Source organism: Pyxicephalus adspersus, chromosome 9, assembly GCF_032062135.1.
Source record: "Pyxicephalus adspersus chromosome 9, UCB_Pads_2.0, whole genome shotgun sequence".
In the NCBI taxonomy this organism is placed as follows: domain Eukaryota; kingdom Metazoa; phylum Chordata; class Amphibia; order Anura; family Pyxicephalidae; genus Pyxicephalus; species Pyxicephalus adspersus.
In genome coordinates this window covers 62,928,483-62,946,074 of record NC_092866.1, presented here as the reverse complement: position 1 = coordinate 62,946,074, position 17,592 = coordinate 62,928,483, and the positions used below count along the sequence as shown (strand labels likewise).

The 17,592-nt window shown below is 39.6% G+C and overlaps 1 protein-coding gene across 1 annotated transcript in view; it reads right to left on the bottom strand.

Moving 5' to 3' along the window:
• The window catches only part of BMAL1 (basic helix-loop-helix ARNT like 1), a gene marked incomplete in the record, with an annotated part of 40,028 nt that extends 22,903 nt beyond the window's left edge, over window positions 1–17,125 (bottom strand). The window contains 1 exon segment of the mRNA XM_072422299.1: window positions 16,650–17,125.
• Between the last annotated feature and the right edge of the window lie 467 nt (window positions 17,126–17,592).

The following is a 17,592-nucleotide window of genomic DNA, read 5'->3' as shown; positions in this document are numbered from 1 at the left end:
CTTCTTGCTCCACTGCCCCCACCTCAGAGGTGCAAACAAGACTTCTTCCTCCAATGACCCCCACCCCAGAGGAGCAAACAAGACTTCTTCCTCCAATGCCCCCCACCCCAGAGCAGCAAACAAGACTTCTTCCTCCACTGCCCCTTGCCCCAGAGGACCAAACAAGACGTCTCCTCCACAAGCTCCAACCCCAGAGGAACTTACAAGTCATCTCATACACAGTCTCCATTACAACTGAGCGTACAGCACATGGTCTCCATTGCCTTTTGCACAAAGAAAGGAAAGGGTGTGTATATATTCACTAAAGGCAATCCACATTCTATGAAACTTAGAATTGTCTGGAAGTATAATAATGTACCAAGGCAAAACTCACATTTAAAGAATATTAGAATATTCATATGCTACATTTAAACAAAAATGCAGACTTAAAATAGGGCTCCCCAGACACTAACCATTTGGCCATGGGTAACCTGACCTTTAAAAATCACAATTGAACTGAACTACTGATAATTAAGAAAGGATATTACAGACAGATGATACTGTATCCCAGGGATAAGACAAGTGAATAGACTTACACATGAAAAGATGGCTAGATTACATTTTGCTGGCACAGATTTATTAGCGCTATTACATTTAAGAGGAAATTGAGCCAAAACTGCAGCTCGAATGTTGGTTTATCCACAGAATGTCTGGCTAGTTTTACTGTTTATATTACCAAAACAAACGGCTAAATAGACACAATGCAGATATACACTACACTGATTCATATGCTTCTAGATTTGTAAGATTATACATCTTTATGGTCCATCCATGCTTGTGCTACAAATCAAAACTTTGGTTACAACACTTTTCTCTGTTTGCAATTTTAAAAACCTACAATACAATTGAACTATTAAAGTGTCAAATTCCCAAAACTAACCCAATTTGATTTGATCTTTGGAAACTGCCCTTACAATAAGATCTAACGATAAATGATTGGCTCCCAGTAGGATTATTGCTGCTTATGTTTTCTCTATAACCAATTTACTGTGTCTTTTGCATAATTGCATCTGTGTAGTGAAAGACATTTTATTAGAGAAGCAGGGCTTTGCTTCCTCATTTCACCCTGATGACTGATTTTTTGATAGCTGCTGGGGTAAAATTCAAGAAGCAGCAAGGCAGGTGAGGGAAGAACAAATCACAAAATGAATAGATTGAGAGCAGGGGGATCCTTGAAGTGCAGATCTTAAGGTATAGCTTCCTCTCCAGCAAGGAAAACCATGAGCAGTACAGTGGTGACACCAAGAAATTTAAGTCAGTGGATAATATGACACTGCAGATATACAGCTACAAGACTCAAAGGGCAGCATATGAAAAGGTAGTGCAATGCTACGTTTTAGAAGAAAAAGAAAAGAATTTTCAGGATATGGTGTAAGTCCCAACAACCTAGCAAATCTTCACATCTATTTTGACATTTTTACTATGAGTTAACCCTTAAAAATAAGTTTAAGGTCATGGGGGACCCCTGCTATACCTACTTTATCCATAGCTCAGAGTACATTACCATGGTGGTCAGTGGGAAGAATTCCTCTTACATTGCTGGCCATTGGGAAGAATGTCACCCTTACAGATAGCCAAAAAGATCATTGGGGTCACTTAATTTGACCTGAGAGGCACAAACTGCTCATAGATCAAGAAACCCCCAGCCCCCCCCCGGAGGAGCCCTGGTTGAGAAACACTGGTTAAGGTGTGGGGCCTAAATATAGAGATACCAGAGCAAAATAAGAGGGTGACAAAAGAAAAGTGGTTGATCTGAAAAAAACTTTGACCCGATTCTTCAGAAGAATAACAATATACCCGATTCATATGTAAACCTATGAAATATAATTGTATTTCATGACTAACCAAATTCACTACATTTGTTTTTGTATCTTTTTTTATACGGTGTACGCAATTTCCTCGCATCCTAAACAGCTAATAAGGACACTTAGAATGAGGTCAGGAGGGAGAGTACACTTCATCTCACAGTGTGCCAGGCACAAATGTGTCCGGAAAACGTCATTAACAAATCGATTAGAGAGGGGGGAAATGACCCGATTTGTAACAGAAGACTGTGTTCCGTTAAACTACACAATTTTAATGGTAGTCTTCAACTAAATAAAAAAAAATGAAAAGGACAAAAAAAAAAAAAAAGTTATAAATACTCACCTAACCGCCTGAATCCAATTAGCCGTAAGTGGTTTACGCAAGCAAGATTTTATCTACGTGGGGATCTGGCTTCCCTGTATGTTATGAATTCTGTCACAGGCACATGAAAAAAGAAGCGAGTATAGACCCGGCTATATACCGCTTTACAAATGCCAGTGCTTACCAAGAGCCCCCTGGCATGTCATAGATTCAGACATGCCAGGGGGCAATGCCGAGATAAATGTACACATGGTTGTCTTCTTCCAGCAGGTTGCAATTGTTTTTTTATAGTAAGAACATGAGCATAGTATGTTAGAAGCCCTCAGGTTTCCTTTTCATTTTGAACCTAATAGGTGGAGTAATTACCATTGTCTCTGTTCTCATCCCTGATTGTAGGAGGCTTTGTACACTGTAAATTGCAATATCAAAAGGGAGCAAAACAATGTCAAGACAGGTCTGCGTATAATAAAGGAACTCTACCACCTAAATTTTAAAAAAATGAAAGACCTTCCCAGTAAATAAATCTTCCCACTGTTCATATGCTAAAGGTGCGTACACACTTCCAATTTTTATCGTTCCAATCGAACGACGAACGATCGATTGGGCAAAAAATCGTTCGTAAAAAAGTAACCAACGACGCCGACGAACGAGGAATGTCGCTGGAAACGAACGACCGGACCGACGGATCGGATTGGGCGACGATCGTTGAACATCGTTCGTGTGTACGGTCGTTCGTTGATCGTCCATGTTCACAGCATGCGTAATGAACGAACGCCCGTTCACTTTCCTGTCGTGCACATAGTTCCTCTATCGTTCAAACGATCATATCTATTGTGTGTACAATATCTACGAACGATCGTGTCGTTAACTCTATGTGCAGGATCGGTGCTATACGATCGTTCATATATATCGTGCATGAACGTTCGTCGTTCGTTTTCCAACGATAATAATTGGAAGTGTGTATGTAGCTTAATAAAAAGATCTGGCCACTTAAAATCTATTCAGTTTTGTTGAACTCTTGCCAAACACCATGTTACGAAAGAGCATAATAGCAACGTGGAGGTTGGTTGGGGAAACCGTAGGTTCGCAATAAAGAACTCAAAAAAGTAGGTTCGATAAAAGAGTTCTGACGGTGAGAGCCCTTGGGTAAACTGCAGAGAGCAGGAGTGGTAATTTATTTTATATTAAAACAGGTATCACCACCTGAAGCAAACTAATGTGCCTCTGTAATATTTGCAATTTCCAGTTCTAGAGCGCGGGAAATATTTGATCCCTGGCTCATGCGAAAGAAGCCGGAATTACTGGGCTTCCCTGGCAACCAAGGCTGCCGCTGCACATGCGCATCTCAGCTTTGTCACCGGAAACATTGAGACTTGGCAGGTAAGAAGCACCAAATCAGAAGGGGCATGGCCTGTAAGAAGCTCCTAGCTAACAAATTCAATAAATTGATGCTCTGGGCCTGATTTATTAAGCCCCCTAGCGGTAATCCCGAGTGTGACTCGGGTGGATTTTACGTGCAAAAAGCGGTAATTGCTTAAAACTTAAAAAAAACCCACTCACCTTAATCCGTTGGCATCCGCCGGCGTCCTGCTGGTCCCCGCAGGTCCTGGGGACACGTCCTCCTCCTCTGATCTTCAGCCAGTCACTGCGGAGACGTTCTCGGGGTTTACCGGTGACGTTGGTGCATGCGTCGGTGCGGGCAGGAGGAGCGCCGGGAATTTCAAATTTTGTATTGGATTCAATACAAAATAGCTGTATTGAGTTCAATACAAATAAATCTTCATATAATATATATATTTAAATATATTATATATATTATTCATGCTTCTGTAGAGTTATAATACAGGTTTCATTATTTTTTTTTATTTTTTTAAGATGTTTGTGTTTTTTTTTTTTTTAAGTTTATTATTAAATTTATTAAATATTGGACATATTTTCATGAGTTATGCCTAAGAATTATAGGTCTACAATGTAAAATAATTTTGCATGCAAAAAAAAAAAAAAAATGCAACACTTTTTGCGTGAAAATACTTAGAACGCTAGGGGGGTTAAAGCTGTCCAAAGCTGGAGAGGATACACTTTCATCAGAAAAGCTGGGTGATCCAGCAAACCTGGAATGGATCTGGTCCAGGATTCAAAATATTTGCTAGCAAAAAGCAAATGAAGAAATCCATTACAGGTTTACTGGATCACCCAGCTTCACTGATGAAAGTGTATCCTCTCCAGCCTTGGAGAACCATAATAAATCAGGCACTATGTGCACGTTTCAAAATTCAATTGGATAGAAATCATTGAGGGGTCTGATACCAGTCTGATACTTGTCTTCTGACCCAACCAATCAAGTTCTTTTAATTCTACATTCAAAAGCCACATTTGGTCAACCAACCAAGAAAATCGACCCACTTACGGGCAAGCATTGCTTGGTGCCAGCAGCAGATTAGGTAGATTTTCTTCCATCCAGATCTGTTCCCTAATTTGTACGCCTGAAAAAAACAAACACTCTCCCTGTGTTTCATTATAAGGGGTTGTGTTGGCCTAACTACAAACCTGGCAGATGAGACATGTTTTGGGTTAGTGCTTTTTATTTCTCACAAAACTGCTCAATGAAGAATTTTCTAAAAGAAGTAAACATAAAAAAATGGTAACAAGGAGGCCTTGGCTCAGAGGACCATCGAACAGTAAAATATTAGCTGCAAGAACTCAGATGACACTTCTACTTCTGCCTAAGCCAAAAGTAGCGTTGCCAGCATTAGAACAGCCTAAAAGTTAATCTAAAGCCACGCGGGACTAAATTTAGCTTACTTATGCAATGTGAATCAATAAAGCTGAAGTTTAAGCTGCTAATATTTGAAGGATCTGCCTCTACAACCACATGGCAATATTTTTTTTTCAATAGAAGCTGCTGGCCCCACCAGTCATCGATTGCCTGCATTGCATACAGCAGTACAGATATCCAGTGATGGTGTCAGTGTGTCTAATAAAAGGTATGAAATTGAAACAAAATTTTTTTAATTATTATTTGCTCGGTGATGGAGAACCTAGGAACAGCAAATAAAATATCAACTTTAAGGGTAGGTTCATATGTGCCTTGGAATCGAGTGATCCCATGGATGGCATTGTGCCAGCTGCACGAACACTCACGCCATAGCGCTGTTTCTGCAGCACAGCTGTACCACCACTCGGTGGCGCCCCCGTACATTTTCAATGGGGCTGCTGCTGGTAAATGCTACAGGCAGCTGTTCGCTGGGATGAGGAAGCGGTAAAACGCACTGCAACCTCATGCCCAGTGTGAACATAACCTAACTATATTTAGTGTCATTCACCTTATGGAGCTTGCACAATTAAAATGTAAAGCCTTGCTTGGCATTTCTTTCAAAAAGTAAGGCTGCGTACACACGTTAAACTTTTGTTGTTAGAAAGGAGCTTTCAGGATCCATTCCAATGAGAAAAGACTGAAAGATGCATGAGCGAGTGAGTAGCACCGCGCTGCGCTCTCCTTCCTTCACTTGCATTGCGGATGTTTGTCGTTTGTAGCTCCACCAAGATGGATCAATGAACGACGTCGGATGTCTGATAAACACACAACAGATTCTCGTCCGATACCAGCTCTGAAGTGGTATTCGGAGGAGAATCATCTGACGTGTGTACGTAGCCTAATTCAAACCCTTTGCTAGGTTTGTTATATCCTACCACTGAGAAGATTCACCCTGTGTGTCCTGGTCACTACTGGTATTGGGTCGGAAATTGACATGAAAATTTTACAGCAGCCATTGACACCATCATCCAAAACTAAAAGAATCTTTTAAATTTCAATATGCTTGATGGCATCTTTAAAATGTATTTATTGTGTATGATTTCCTTTTTGGGCCAAAGCTTAGGCTATGTGTACAGGTCAGACAATTCTCGTCTGATTATTGCTTCAAGGCTAGTGTGGGATGGGAATCTGATGTGCGTACAGCGGCCATCTGACATTGTTTGTGGATCCGTCCTGGCAGATCCATGAACGACCACAATACAAGTGAAGGGGAGAGAGCACAGCGGGGTGGAGTTAGCTCGTTCTTCCCCCTCCACTCTCCATAGAGCAGAATGGTGTTATATGTACAGAGCTCATTCATGCGTCTTTTAGTCTTCCGTCATTGGAAAGGATCGTGAAAGATCTTTTCCAATGTCAACAAAACTAACATATGTACGTAGCCTTACTCTTGTGCCTCTGATTCCAATGAGCAGCTTAAAGTGTATTTCCCTAACTTACCCTCTTCTCGATCCAGGCAAGGAATTCTTTTTAGGCAGGATGACATTATTATTATTAAAGAGGATTTATATAGCGCTAACATATTACGCAGTGCTGAACATTAAACAAGGATTGCGAATGACAGACTGATACAGACAGTGACACAGGAGGAGGAGACAATCCTGCCCCGAAGAGCTTACGATCTAGGAGGTGGGGGAAGTAACACACAGTAGGAGGGGAGACAGGTCCATTTGACATTTAGGTCCAACGCTGCTAGACAACATTTGTGTTCCAAACCTTACATTATCTATTTACAAAATAAAAATTGCCCTCCAGTAAAATAAAATTCATTTTGGAAAAAGAATAAATGAAAGCAATACTGAAATAAAACCTAGAAATATAGGAAAACAAGCAACTCCCTTTCACCCTTCTTACGTAAATGATTAATTCCACTGCCAGGACAATTAAAGGTTTCCGCCTCTGGATGACTAATAGATTGGCCTGTACATATCTCTGTGCAACCATTATAGCAAAAGGAACCCTGGCTGAATTAAAGAAGAGAGAATAAATCGCAGAATACAACCTGATGTTTAGTAAACGTTATGTTCCCCGGGGGGAGTCAAAATTGGTTCTGGGTACAGATTTGTGCTTTACTTGTGTGTTTCAGCTTCAGTTCGAGGTAATAAAAGAAAATACGATAAAGGAGGTTACATTTCGCTTTTTCAAAGGCAGCCCTTGCAAAAACTTGTTTTAAAATAATGAGCTATTAGATTGTGAGCTCCTCTGAGGAACAGATAGTGACATGACTATGGACTTTGTAAAGTTCTAATAATTATGTTGGCACAATAATATTATTGTTACACAGTATTTATATTGCACCAACATAATATGCAGCGCTGTACAAAGTCATAGTCATGTCACTAGCAGTCCCACAAAGGGGCTCACAATCTAATGTCCCTACCATAGTGGTATGTCTATCATACAGTCTAATGTTAAATTTGGATGGAAGCCAATTAACTTAACTGCTTGTTTTTGGAATGTTGAAGGAAAGCCACGCAAACACGGGGAGATCATGCAAACTCCATGCAGACAGTGTACTGGCCAAGATTCGAACCTGAGCAGGCCAGAGTACTAACCTCCTGAACCTCCCCATGCCAAGCCACCATTAAAAAAAAAAAATATATATATATATGGTCACCTTCAACACTGTCTGGTTCAGACGTACGGTGAAGGAAAGGTGTGCACGAACATGCAAGTCCATAAATTCTAACTACCCTTAGCCATTATCCGCCTTTATGACTTTTCTGAGCACCACTTGGAACATTCACGTCATATTCAAATGATTCTCCAAGCTTTTCATGTTCCCCTTAAAGGCATGCTTTGACCTGTAGAAGAACATCTCAATTTTAGTGTCAGCAGCTAGTAGACTACACTGCATATTTTAGGTCTATTTATAAAGCAGTGAATGGGACATTCATCGAAATATTCTCCTATGGAGAACAAATTACTGCTACTGAATCACATGGACCTGAAAGATTCTCCACTAGGAAACGTTATAGTGAATGTCAGATTCACTGCTTAAAAATGGATCCCTTTTTTATTTACAATTATCTTCTATGTGCATGTCCATGAAAGAAAAACAAACACCTGTGTGACCAAGGCTGGGTACACATGTTCAATAATAATGTCACAATCGCTTCCAACGACAAAAGACTGAACAATGCATGACCGAGTGCTGTACATATAACACTGTTCTGCTCTATGGAGAGGGGGGAACAACAAAGCGGCACCCCGCTGTGCCCTCTCTCCTTCACTTTTATTATGATTGTTCATGGATCCTCGAGGACAGATCCATGAACAACGAACGGCGAGCAATGTACGTAGCCTATGTCTTTTAGGAACATTAAATTTTCAAGCCCTGATAGGGAATTGTATTGTAATGGACACTATCCACATGGAGTTTGCAGGTTCTCCCCGTGTTTGTGTGGGTTTCTTCTGGGCACTCTGGTTTCCTACCACATTCTAAAACCATGCAGTTAGGTTAATTGTCTTCCCCCTGAAATTGTCCCTGGACTGTGTTAATGACATATGGCTATGGTAAGGACATTAGATTGTGAGCCCTTGTTAGGGACAGCTAGTGACATGACCATGGACTTTGTACAGCGCTGCTCATTATGTTGGCACTATAAAAATCCTGTATAATAATAATAATAATAATACTACTACACAATACTTTGAAACACTTTGGCCGTTTTGGCAACCCTATAAAATATTTGGTTTGTTTGAACTCCCTCAGTATTGTTTAGGTGTGTTTTTATTCATTTATTCTGAAACAATAAAAGAACATCAGAGGCTCTAACCTTTAGCTGCCCTATCCAAAACCAAACATTTGAGTTAGAATTATCTTTAATTTATATATCAAAGAGAAAGAGAGAGAGAGAAAGGCAAGTCATTTGTTTTCCTCTAGAAAAGTTTCTGACAAGCTTAGGAAGTTTGGGTATCGCTAGTTTAAGCACATTTCATATACCGTATATTACCATAGAATATAAAAAGACCAAAATGCACAATAATCACTCTAACAGATGATCTGATCAAACAGCATTTAGGAAATGCCAAAAATGCGTCTACAATTGCTGTCAAAGGAAAGTTTTATGTGCTGTTTAACCAAAAATGGTAATTTACCTTAATCAACAACACATGTACTGTTTGTATCCAAAATGTTCTCTCTTTTTTTAGTACCAAAAGAAAGACAATCTGAACCGTAGTAAGCTATAAATCCAGAGAGTTCAGACAATAAAATATTGCATCTTGTCATAAATTGTACATCGCATTGGAAGGATCTGCCAATGGACCTCCATGCAGCCTTTTCTATGCTAATTTGCAGATACCATTACAGGGAATAATTATATAGTTATTATTTTTGCTAAAGAAGGAGCAGTTTGTGCTAACTGTGCTATTCTACAAGGTATAAACCAACAAAAATAAAAAAAATATCAAACACCACCTAAATGGAATCACATCTGCTCTACTGTGCTGGTGTAACTGAAGTAAGGAGAATCAGAGGTGGTGGACAGAATAAATAGTGAGAGAGAACCAGCTTGTACGCCATTTAATATGGGGAGTTACATAGTAGGAAGCATTGCAATCAAGGCAATAGAAAGGCTCCTTGCTTTGTACATTACTAACCAATAAGCCCGGCTTCAATGTACACAATGGAGTATGAGTTGTTGGGTGCAGACACCTCCTCATTGTCAGATACTGTACACTATGGCAGAAACAAGGCTATTCTTTTGTTATTATTATTTTTATTAAACGGGATTTATATAGCGCCAACATATTACACAGCGCTGTATATTAAATTCTTCCAGTACATTAGACAGGGGCAATGACAGAGAACTTAGCAGCATTCAAGACATGGAAAGGTAAGCATTTGTCATTACATTTTGCATTTTACTTATATTTATTCTGTATTTCTGCCACGTTATGTACAATTTATATATTTCCAGGCATGTGTTATCTCTCACACTTTTGAGATGTGTAAATTTAGAATCGTACTGCATCTGTATAGATGTGCGGGACCCTCGACCAGAAAATCCAACAGGAAAAACTTCAGTCACATGGGATTCTGATGAAGACTACTATGATGTGAAGAAGATCGATGAGTTAGGTGAACCTGGCGGTAAATGGTTGTCTGTGTGAACAATTGGAGTTGCTGAGTATTCTATGCAATCAATTTTCTAAAAGTGGCCTTTTTTACGCACGATATACAAGCATGGTTTCAGTTGTCATCATCAGGAACCTTGGGAAATGCCATGCAACCATCACTTGATTACAAAATCCATGATGTTGTCACTGTCCCTCACAATCTTATGTCCCCACCATCGTCATTAGAATAGTCTCAGACCAATTTTTGGGGGGAATTTAACCTATTTTTTTGGGAAGTTAGTGCAAGCCAGAGTGCCTGGAGGAAACCCACACAAGCACAGGGAGACATACAAACTCCATGCATATACTGCCCTGGCCAAGATATTAACTTGGAAGCCCCAGTGTTGTAAAACAACAAAAGACAAAGGTGCTACCCAAACAAAAAAAAAAATGAAAGCATGTATTTTATTAAAAATGACATTGTTTATAATACATGAAAATAATAATAATACAGCCATGCAAGCAAAAAAGACCTTCTTGCAGGTTTACATTACTTTATTCACACATTTAAAGTTGATGTGTAAGTTCAATGTAATCCAGGGGTACCATCTGCATGAAGACTGTGTCCTCCTTTTGTTTGTAGGGTATCTCAGCTTGATATTTTGTTCACCTAAAGACAACCGGATTTACAACACTGGGGACATTAGACTGTGAGCTGAAAACTGCAATGTAACAAACCGGCAGCATAAATTAATATGAATAATAAGCAAGAATAGAAAGAAGGTAAAAAAAGATGAATTGTCTTTCTGCCTGTCGCTGATCACATGATTGTCCTAACTGTATGAATAAGGCAATCATGTGAATACACTAACACCTCTCTGTGCAAATCAAGGTCACAGCAAAAAGTAGGTCAACTGACTCAGCTAAGACACCCAGTACAAGCAGGACCTAGATACAGGAAGCAATGACTCCCGTGTGGTGACCTGACATTATACAACACAGCCCCCTCCATCAGCAGCCGCACATCACAGGCCAGCGGGGGACATGTAAACAATATATTCCGGCTGAATTCAGTATACAGGTACGCTATGACACATTAAAGGGGAATTAAACATTTCTACTTGCTGAAGAAAAGGAGTCATTGTGATTTAGCTCATTAGAAATCTAATCAATGCAATTGGAGCAGCAGGGTGGCTCAGTGGTTAGCATGCTGGCCTTTGCAGTGCTGGGTCCCAGGTTCAAATCTCAGCCAGAACACAATCTACATGGAGTTTGCAGGTTCTCCCCGTGTTTGTTTCCAAAAACATGGTTAGGTTAATTGGCTTCCCCCCAAAATTGATCTTATACTGTGTAATGACATGACTATGGTAGTTCGATTGATTGAGGAACAGCTAGCGACATGACTATGGACTTTGTACAGCGCTGCGTATTATGTTGGCGCTATATAAATACTGTGTAATAATAATGCAATGGTGCACATCATGAATCAGTCTCTCTCGGCCTTTTAAACATGGTGGAAACCTTTAAATAACTTTCAGGTCTTACGGGGAACCTCTGCTATAATTACTATATGCACAGCTTACTGTATATTATCATGGTGGGTCAGAGGAACGATGCCTTTTACATTGCTGGCCATTGGGAAGAATGTCATATTTAAAGATAGCCAAAAGGATCACCAAAACTGACCTGAGAAACCCCTAGAGGAACCTCAATGTTCCATGGAGCCCTGGTTGAGAAACACTGCCATGGACTATGTTTGTGACATGTGTTGAGGCGGACATTTAAAGCCTGAGCCGTAGGGTGGCATTGCCAGAATACAATGAGGACACAGAGACGGAGTGTTGTCACTCTATAAAACAGGAAGTGTCTAAAGAAGAATATTGATATTTCCACTGACAATTCTATCTGATATTCAACAGTCACTTCTCTATTCACAATATAGAGGGCAACTTTAAAAGGTTATTATTTTTCAGGTAACGAGCTGCACAATCTGTTACATTATTTCCAACCATCTATAGGGTTTACAGAACCCTTTCCCTCTATGTTTTAATGAAAAGGAAAGGAGGGATATGCTTGAAGTTCTGTCTTTGGGTGACAATGTTGCTCTTCCACAAATACAGTGCTGTAAGGGAGCTTTGCTATGCTTTGCTCAGGTCTATGAAAAATCCTCCCTAGTTCTTTCTGTTCAATGCATTGCCTATTTTCCTCAGAGTAGAAAAAGAAATGTTTGCTGCACACAGGTTCTCAGGGCGGCTGCCAAGTGCCCTCGCTTCTTTATTTAGACGTAGGAGAAGAAAAACTCTTCTATTCCAGCAGAAGGATTTGCAAATAATGGAAGATATTATACAATCACAAGTTTCCTTTTCCCAGCTCCTGTTAAATAACTTCCCACATCATCGTGCAGCATTGCTCCATTTTTAAGATCATTTTAAGCTGTGTGGGAGCTGGGACACACAGATAGTACGACTGTAGCCTGGATTTGGTGGCAAGCATATTGTATCCAAGTGCCATGACTACAATTTGTTCTTTTTATTGTCAGAGGACCACTAAACCCAAAAGGAAGATTGTGGGTGCAATGGGGGAACCCTTTAAATACAATTCAGGGCTCTTGGAACCTTTCTATATCCACAGATCACAGTATATTAGTGTGGTGGATCAGTGGGAAGAATTCCTCTTACATTGCTGGCAATTGATGACAGTGAAGAAGATCACTGGTGTTCCTTAAACTGACCTGAGAGGTACAAAATGAACCCTCTAGCAACCTATGGAGGAACCCTGGTTGATAAACACTGAATCACCCATTAATTGTTGGGAGATTTAAAGTAGTCTTAGCATCAGATCCTTACAAAATATTATTACACTGCACAACAACGATTTTGCTACTGGGAATAACACATGTGATTTACATATCCAGTGTGCTGATTCCAAATCTGAACTCAGAATTTGCCTATCACGTACAAATTTTAAGTTATAGGTGTGCTATAGCTGTTCAAATGGTCGGTGATTGGGTAATGTATTTTTACATGGGAACATTATAAGCAGCTACCACTTTGCCTGCTGCCAGCTGAATCACGCCCCCTGGTGGCATGCATGTTCCAGCAGCGGGCATGTCTGGGAAATTCAGTGAGAAATAGGTATATAAGGCGAGATGTCTCTAGTGCCAAACCATCTTTTCTGATAGTACAGCTAGGCCATAGTGAGTCTGTTTTGAGCTAAAGATGAGTAGGTGCAGCTGTGTTAATAAACCTGACAATTTTTGCTACATTTGTGGCCAATATACACCATGTGATCAACGCAAGAACCTAACCAAAAGGGTGAGATTTGCTTACAAGTATTATAAATTGGAGATAAATGGGCACCTCATATCTGCTGTCAGGTGTGTTGCGTTGGCCTAACACAATGGTTGAATGGGAAAATGATGTGCACGAGCCTATGGTTTGGCATGAGCCAAAAGACCATCACTCGGACTGCTACTTCTGTATAAGCAAAAGTGCTGGGTTTTCGAAGAAGTCAAAAATCGTCTATCCTGATTGTAAATCTGCTCTGAAGCCAGTGCCACACGATGCAGAGAGTCCAGTGTCAGTCCCTCCTACATCTGTTGTTACTGACAGTGACATGTCGGTACAGGAGGATGATGGCGATGTTAATGAATGGTATGAACCCCAATATGAAGTTGAGGGTAAACCACATTTTATTAACCAATCAGATTTAGATGATCTAGTAAGGGACCTGTCTTTGTCAAAAGAGAATTCTGAACTGTTAGCCTCCAGATTAAAGGAGTGGAATTTGCTACAAAAAAAAAAAAAAAAAAACTTCACACTTTTGTGATCCTAACACAAAGTTTGCAGGTTATTACAAACTGGAAAACGACATTTGCAGGGTTCTCCCCAGGCCCTTTTTGCTAGGCGCAACACCTGGCACTTTTCAGCACCCATCTGACTGTTTTTGGGTGGTTACTAGAGTTTGGTCACAATACAGGGGCTGCCACCCACCTACAATTTGTTCCCACCCGGCTTAAAAATATTTCTGGGTTGAGCACTGCATTTGCTTCTGTACCGATGAGAGTGTGAGAGAGTGTGTCTGATGAAGGATTTAGGTTGCGAATACATACCAGAGCAGTGGCAATGAAAGACATACCAATCTATGGAGGTCATTATTAAATTGATTAACTATTTAGAACACACGTGGAACGTTTGTGGAGACCTGAAGGTGGTGGCACTCCTTCTTGGCCCGCGATTGGGATATACAAAATATATGTGCTTTTTGTGCCTGTGTAACAGTCGTGATGACAGCAACCATTACAAAGTGAAAGAATGGCCACCCAGACCTAAACACACTGTTGGCCAGTACAACGTAAAGTATAAATCACTCATTGATCACAAAAAGTTTACCTTCTGCCACTTCATAATGAACTTGGATTAATGGGAAACTTTATCATTGCAATGGATCATGATGGTAGGGGTTTTCAGTATCTGAAGGCCAAGTTTTGGAAAAGTTGCTAAAGATTCTAAACTGAAGCAGGCATTTTTGTTGGTTCCCAAATCTGCAAATTGATGACACATTCAGAGACAAACTCAAACCACTTGAACTTGCTGCTTGGGATTCATTTGGGCTAGTTGCACAAATTTTTCTGGGCAACCAGCGAGCTGAAAACCATGCTGAACTTGTGAACAACATGCTAACAGCGTACCATCAACGCGGATGCCAAATGTCACTTAAAATTCATTTTTTACATTCCCATCTGACTTCCCGCACAATTTGGGTGATGCGAGTGATGAACAAGGGGAGAGGTTCCACCAGGACAATTCTGTTATGGAAACAAGATAGCAAAGCCGGTGCAACCCCAACATGATGGGCGACTACTGCTAGTTTTTGCAACAGGAGACAGCGGAGAGCCACGAATGCAAAAGCAAGTGCCTGAAACACTTCTGAAGAGTACATGTGTATTGAACAGGGACTCAGGTGAATTATGTGTATGTTGTTGCAACATAAAACCACGTTTTTGTAATGTCATGGAACTATGAGGCAAAAGTTAGGTATGTATAGAGATTACATAGTAACTGTGGAACGAGAGAATGTAACTAATTGCATCTATACACTTAATTAACTTAAGACGCTGACGTCCTAGGCAGAACCGGACTTCAGATTTTGGTTCAGTGCACTTGATTTAGTATAGGACACATGGTTTAGACCAAGTAGCAAACAAAATGTATTTTTTTGGGATGCAGCGTTATTAAACAGGATTTATATAGCACCAACATATTACGCAGCGCTGTACATTAAATAGGGGTTGCAAATGACAGACAGATACAGACAGTGACACATGAGGAGGAGAAGACCCTGCCACTGAAGAGCTTACAATCTTGCAAATGTGTCCAAGCAACACTTCTAGGTTTGTATTATAAATCACAGAAGTACCCCTGATGTTTTCAAACTTTCTTCCAACAGATGGACAGAAGTTGTGAATCCAGGGTGACCAAATTCCTGAAGCATAATGCCAGCACAGAAGGCACAAATATGGAAAATCTATTCATTTCTTGTCTGGTTTCATAAATGTCTGACACAGATCAGTCCCTGCTGCAGCATCTCACCCCTTGACTTGCAACAAAGTTACAATGTTGCATTCTAATCAATGTGTGGAGAATAATAATGGTTATTCTACATTTTACTTATTAAGAATAATTAGGGTGGAGCTTTTTATTTTTCTAAAAGTGATATAGTTGTTTTTTTTTGCATATTTTGACTACTGAGCAATCCATTGAAACATATTTTTAAAGGCTGTCCTTTAGGTATAGCAAAAGGCAAAACATTTCCCCCATGATTTAGATTTTACCTTTTAAGGGTTTAAAACTCTGCTCAGGTTCACTCAAACTGTCCTTGTCATTGGTAATGAAAAAAAGTGTAAATGCAAAATGTTGAGTTTCCAGTGGAACAAAACAGACATCAACTTCCAATCAGGACATTAATTAAAGGGGGAATTCTCATTATAATGAAATATAATATAAATAATATTATCTTTGCAATTTCTTTTAAGTCTACAGAAAAAGAGTACAGGTAAAACTAGGACAGAAAAAAAACAAAAAAAAACAGCAATTTCACCCTTATCAATACCTTATCAAAAATAGAAGGGCTATTTTTGGCTTTAGATATACATTAACCTTAACCGAGCACAAAACTGTTGCCAAAAATACTAAGTGTCTGTCTATGTATGTAGATTGTAATGAAACCTAAAATTGTTTAAAATACTTACCACCTCAAGCGTTACAAAAGCATATTATATATATATATATATATATATATATATATATATATTCTATCTTTATTTTTTTAAGACAACACCTCCAATTATTATATTAGTTTTCTATGGGGCTGTAGACAAAGCAGGGGTACCAGGTCAATTTTAACACTTCCCCTTTGTCCAACAACCCCAACTCACCTTTCACCGATTCCCTCTGGCTTATTACTACAGATATGGAAAGAGACACTTCAAAAGCCAAGACATAAGCTTGATCCTAAACAGCTTTTTTATTTTATGAGCAGGTTCAGCATTGATTTGTCTTTAGCAGCTGATCCGACCCCTCTTACCTATTGTACAACCTCCACCTACCTGTTAAAAATGATCCTGTGGTACCTATGCCCCTTTACAGAAAGCACTGCTCCAATCAAAGGGTGGATTGTTCTGTCCAAGTATGAGAATTGGACATTTCTTATCATATGTACAATGCAGTATGCACCTAAAGTACCCGAAAAAGAAAAAAAATCTATATTAAAAAGAATAAAAACTGCATTGTAAAGAAGCATCAGAAATGTGAATAATAAACAGGGTTAGGGTTTAATTAAAAACAACCATTAATAAAAACTGAGATTACCTTTACTGTTGTAAAAAGGTAATGGGCACACAGAGAGGTATCAGGTACTGATTCTTTTCCTAAAAAACTTGGCTGTCTCGGACATCAGTACCCGGAGAAGCTGGCCAGCAACAAATATCCACCAAACCCCTTCACAAGGTTCCCTCTCTACCCCATCATGGGAGCTTATAAAAGATGACATGGAACGCAAAAACATATTGGGCCTGATTTATTAAAGTTCTCCAAGACTGAAGAAGATACACTTTCATCAGTGAAGCTGGGTGATCCAGCAAAGATGGAATGGTCCAGGTCCAGGTTTAAAAACAATTGCTAACAAATTGCAAATTACTTAAGAAATCCACTCCAGGTTTGCTGGATCACCAGCTTCACTGATGAAAGTGTATGCTCTCGAGCCTTGGAGAGCTTTAATGAATCAGTAATAAGTATCAATAAAGAAGTTCTAATGCTCACATGCATTAAGTATTGTTGATTGTTATGTGCATCACTCTACTTAACCTCTAGCAATAAAGAAAAGTGTTACCCAGACAGCAATTGTGGCCAGACTGGTTTCATTCTTATTTATATCCAGAGTAATTCCAGGTCACTGACTGTCTAAGATACTTACGGTCAGTCTTTCCTTTATGAGTCTAGCGCTGCATTATATTCCAAATAGCAAACAAATCTTACAATGGCTACGCACAC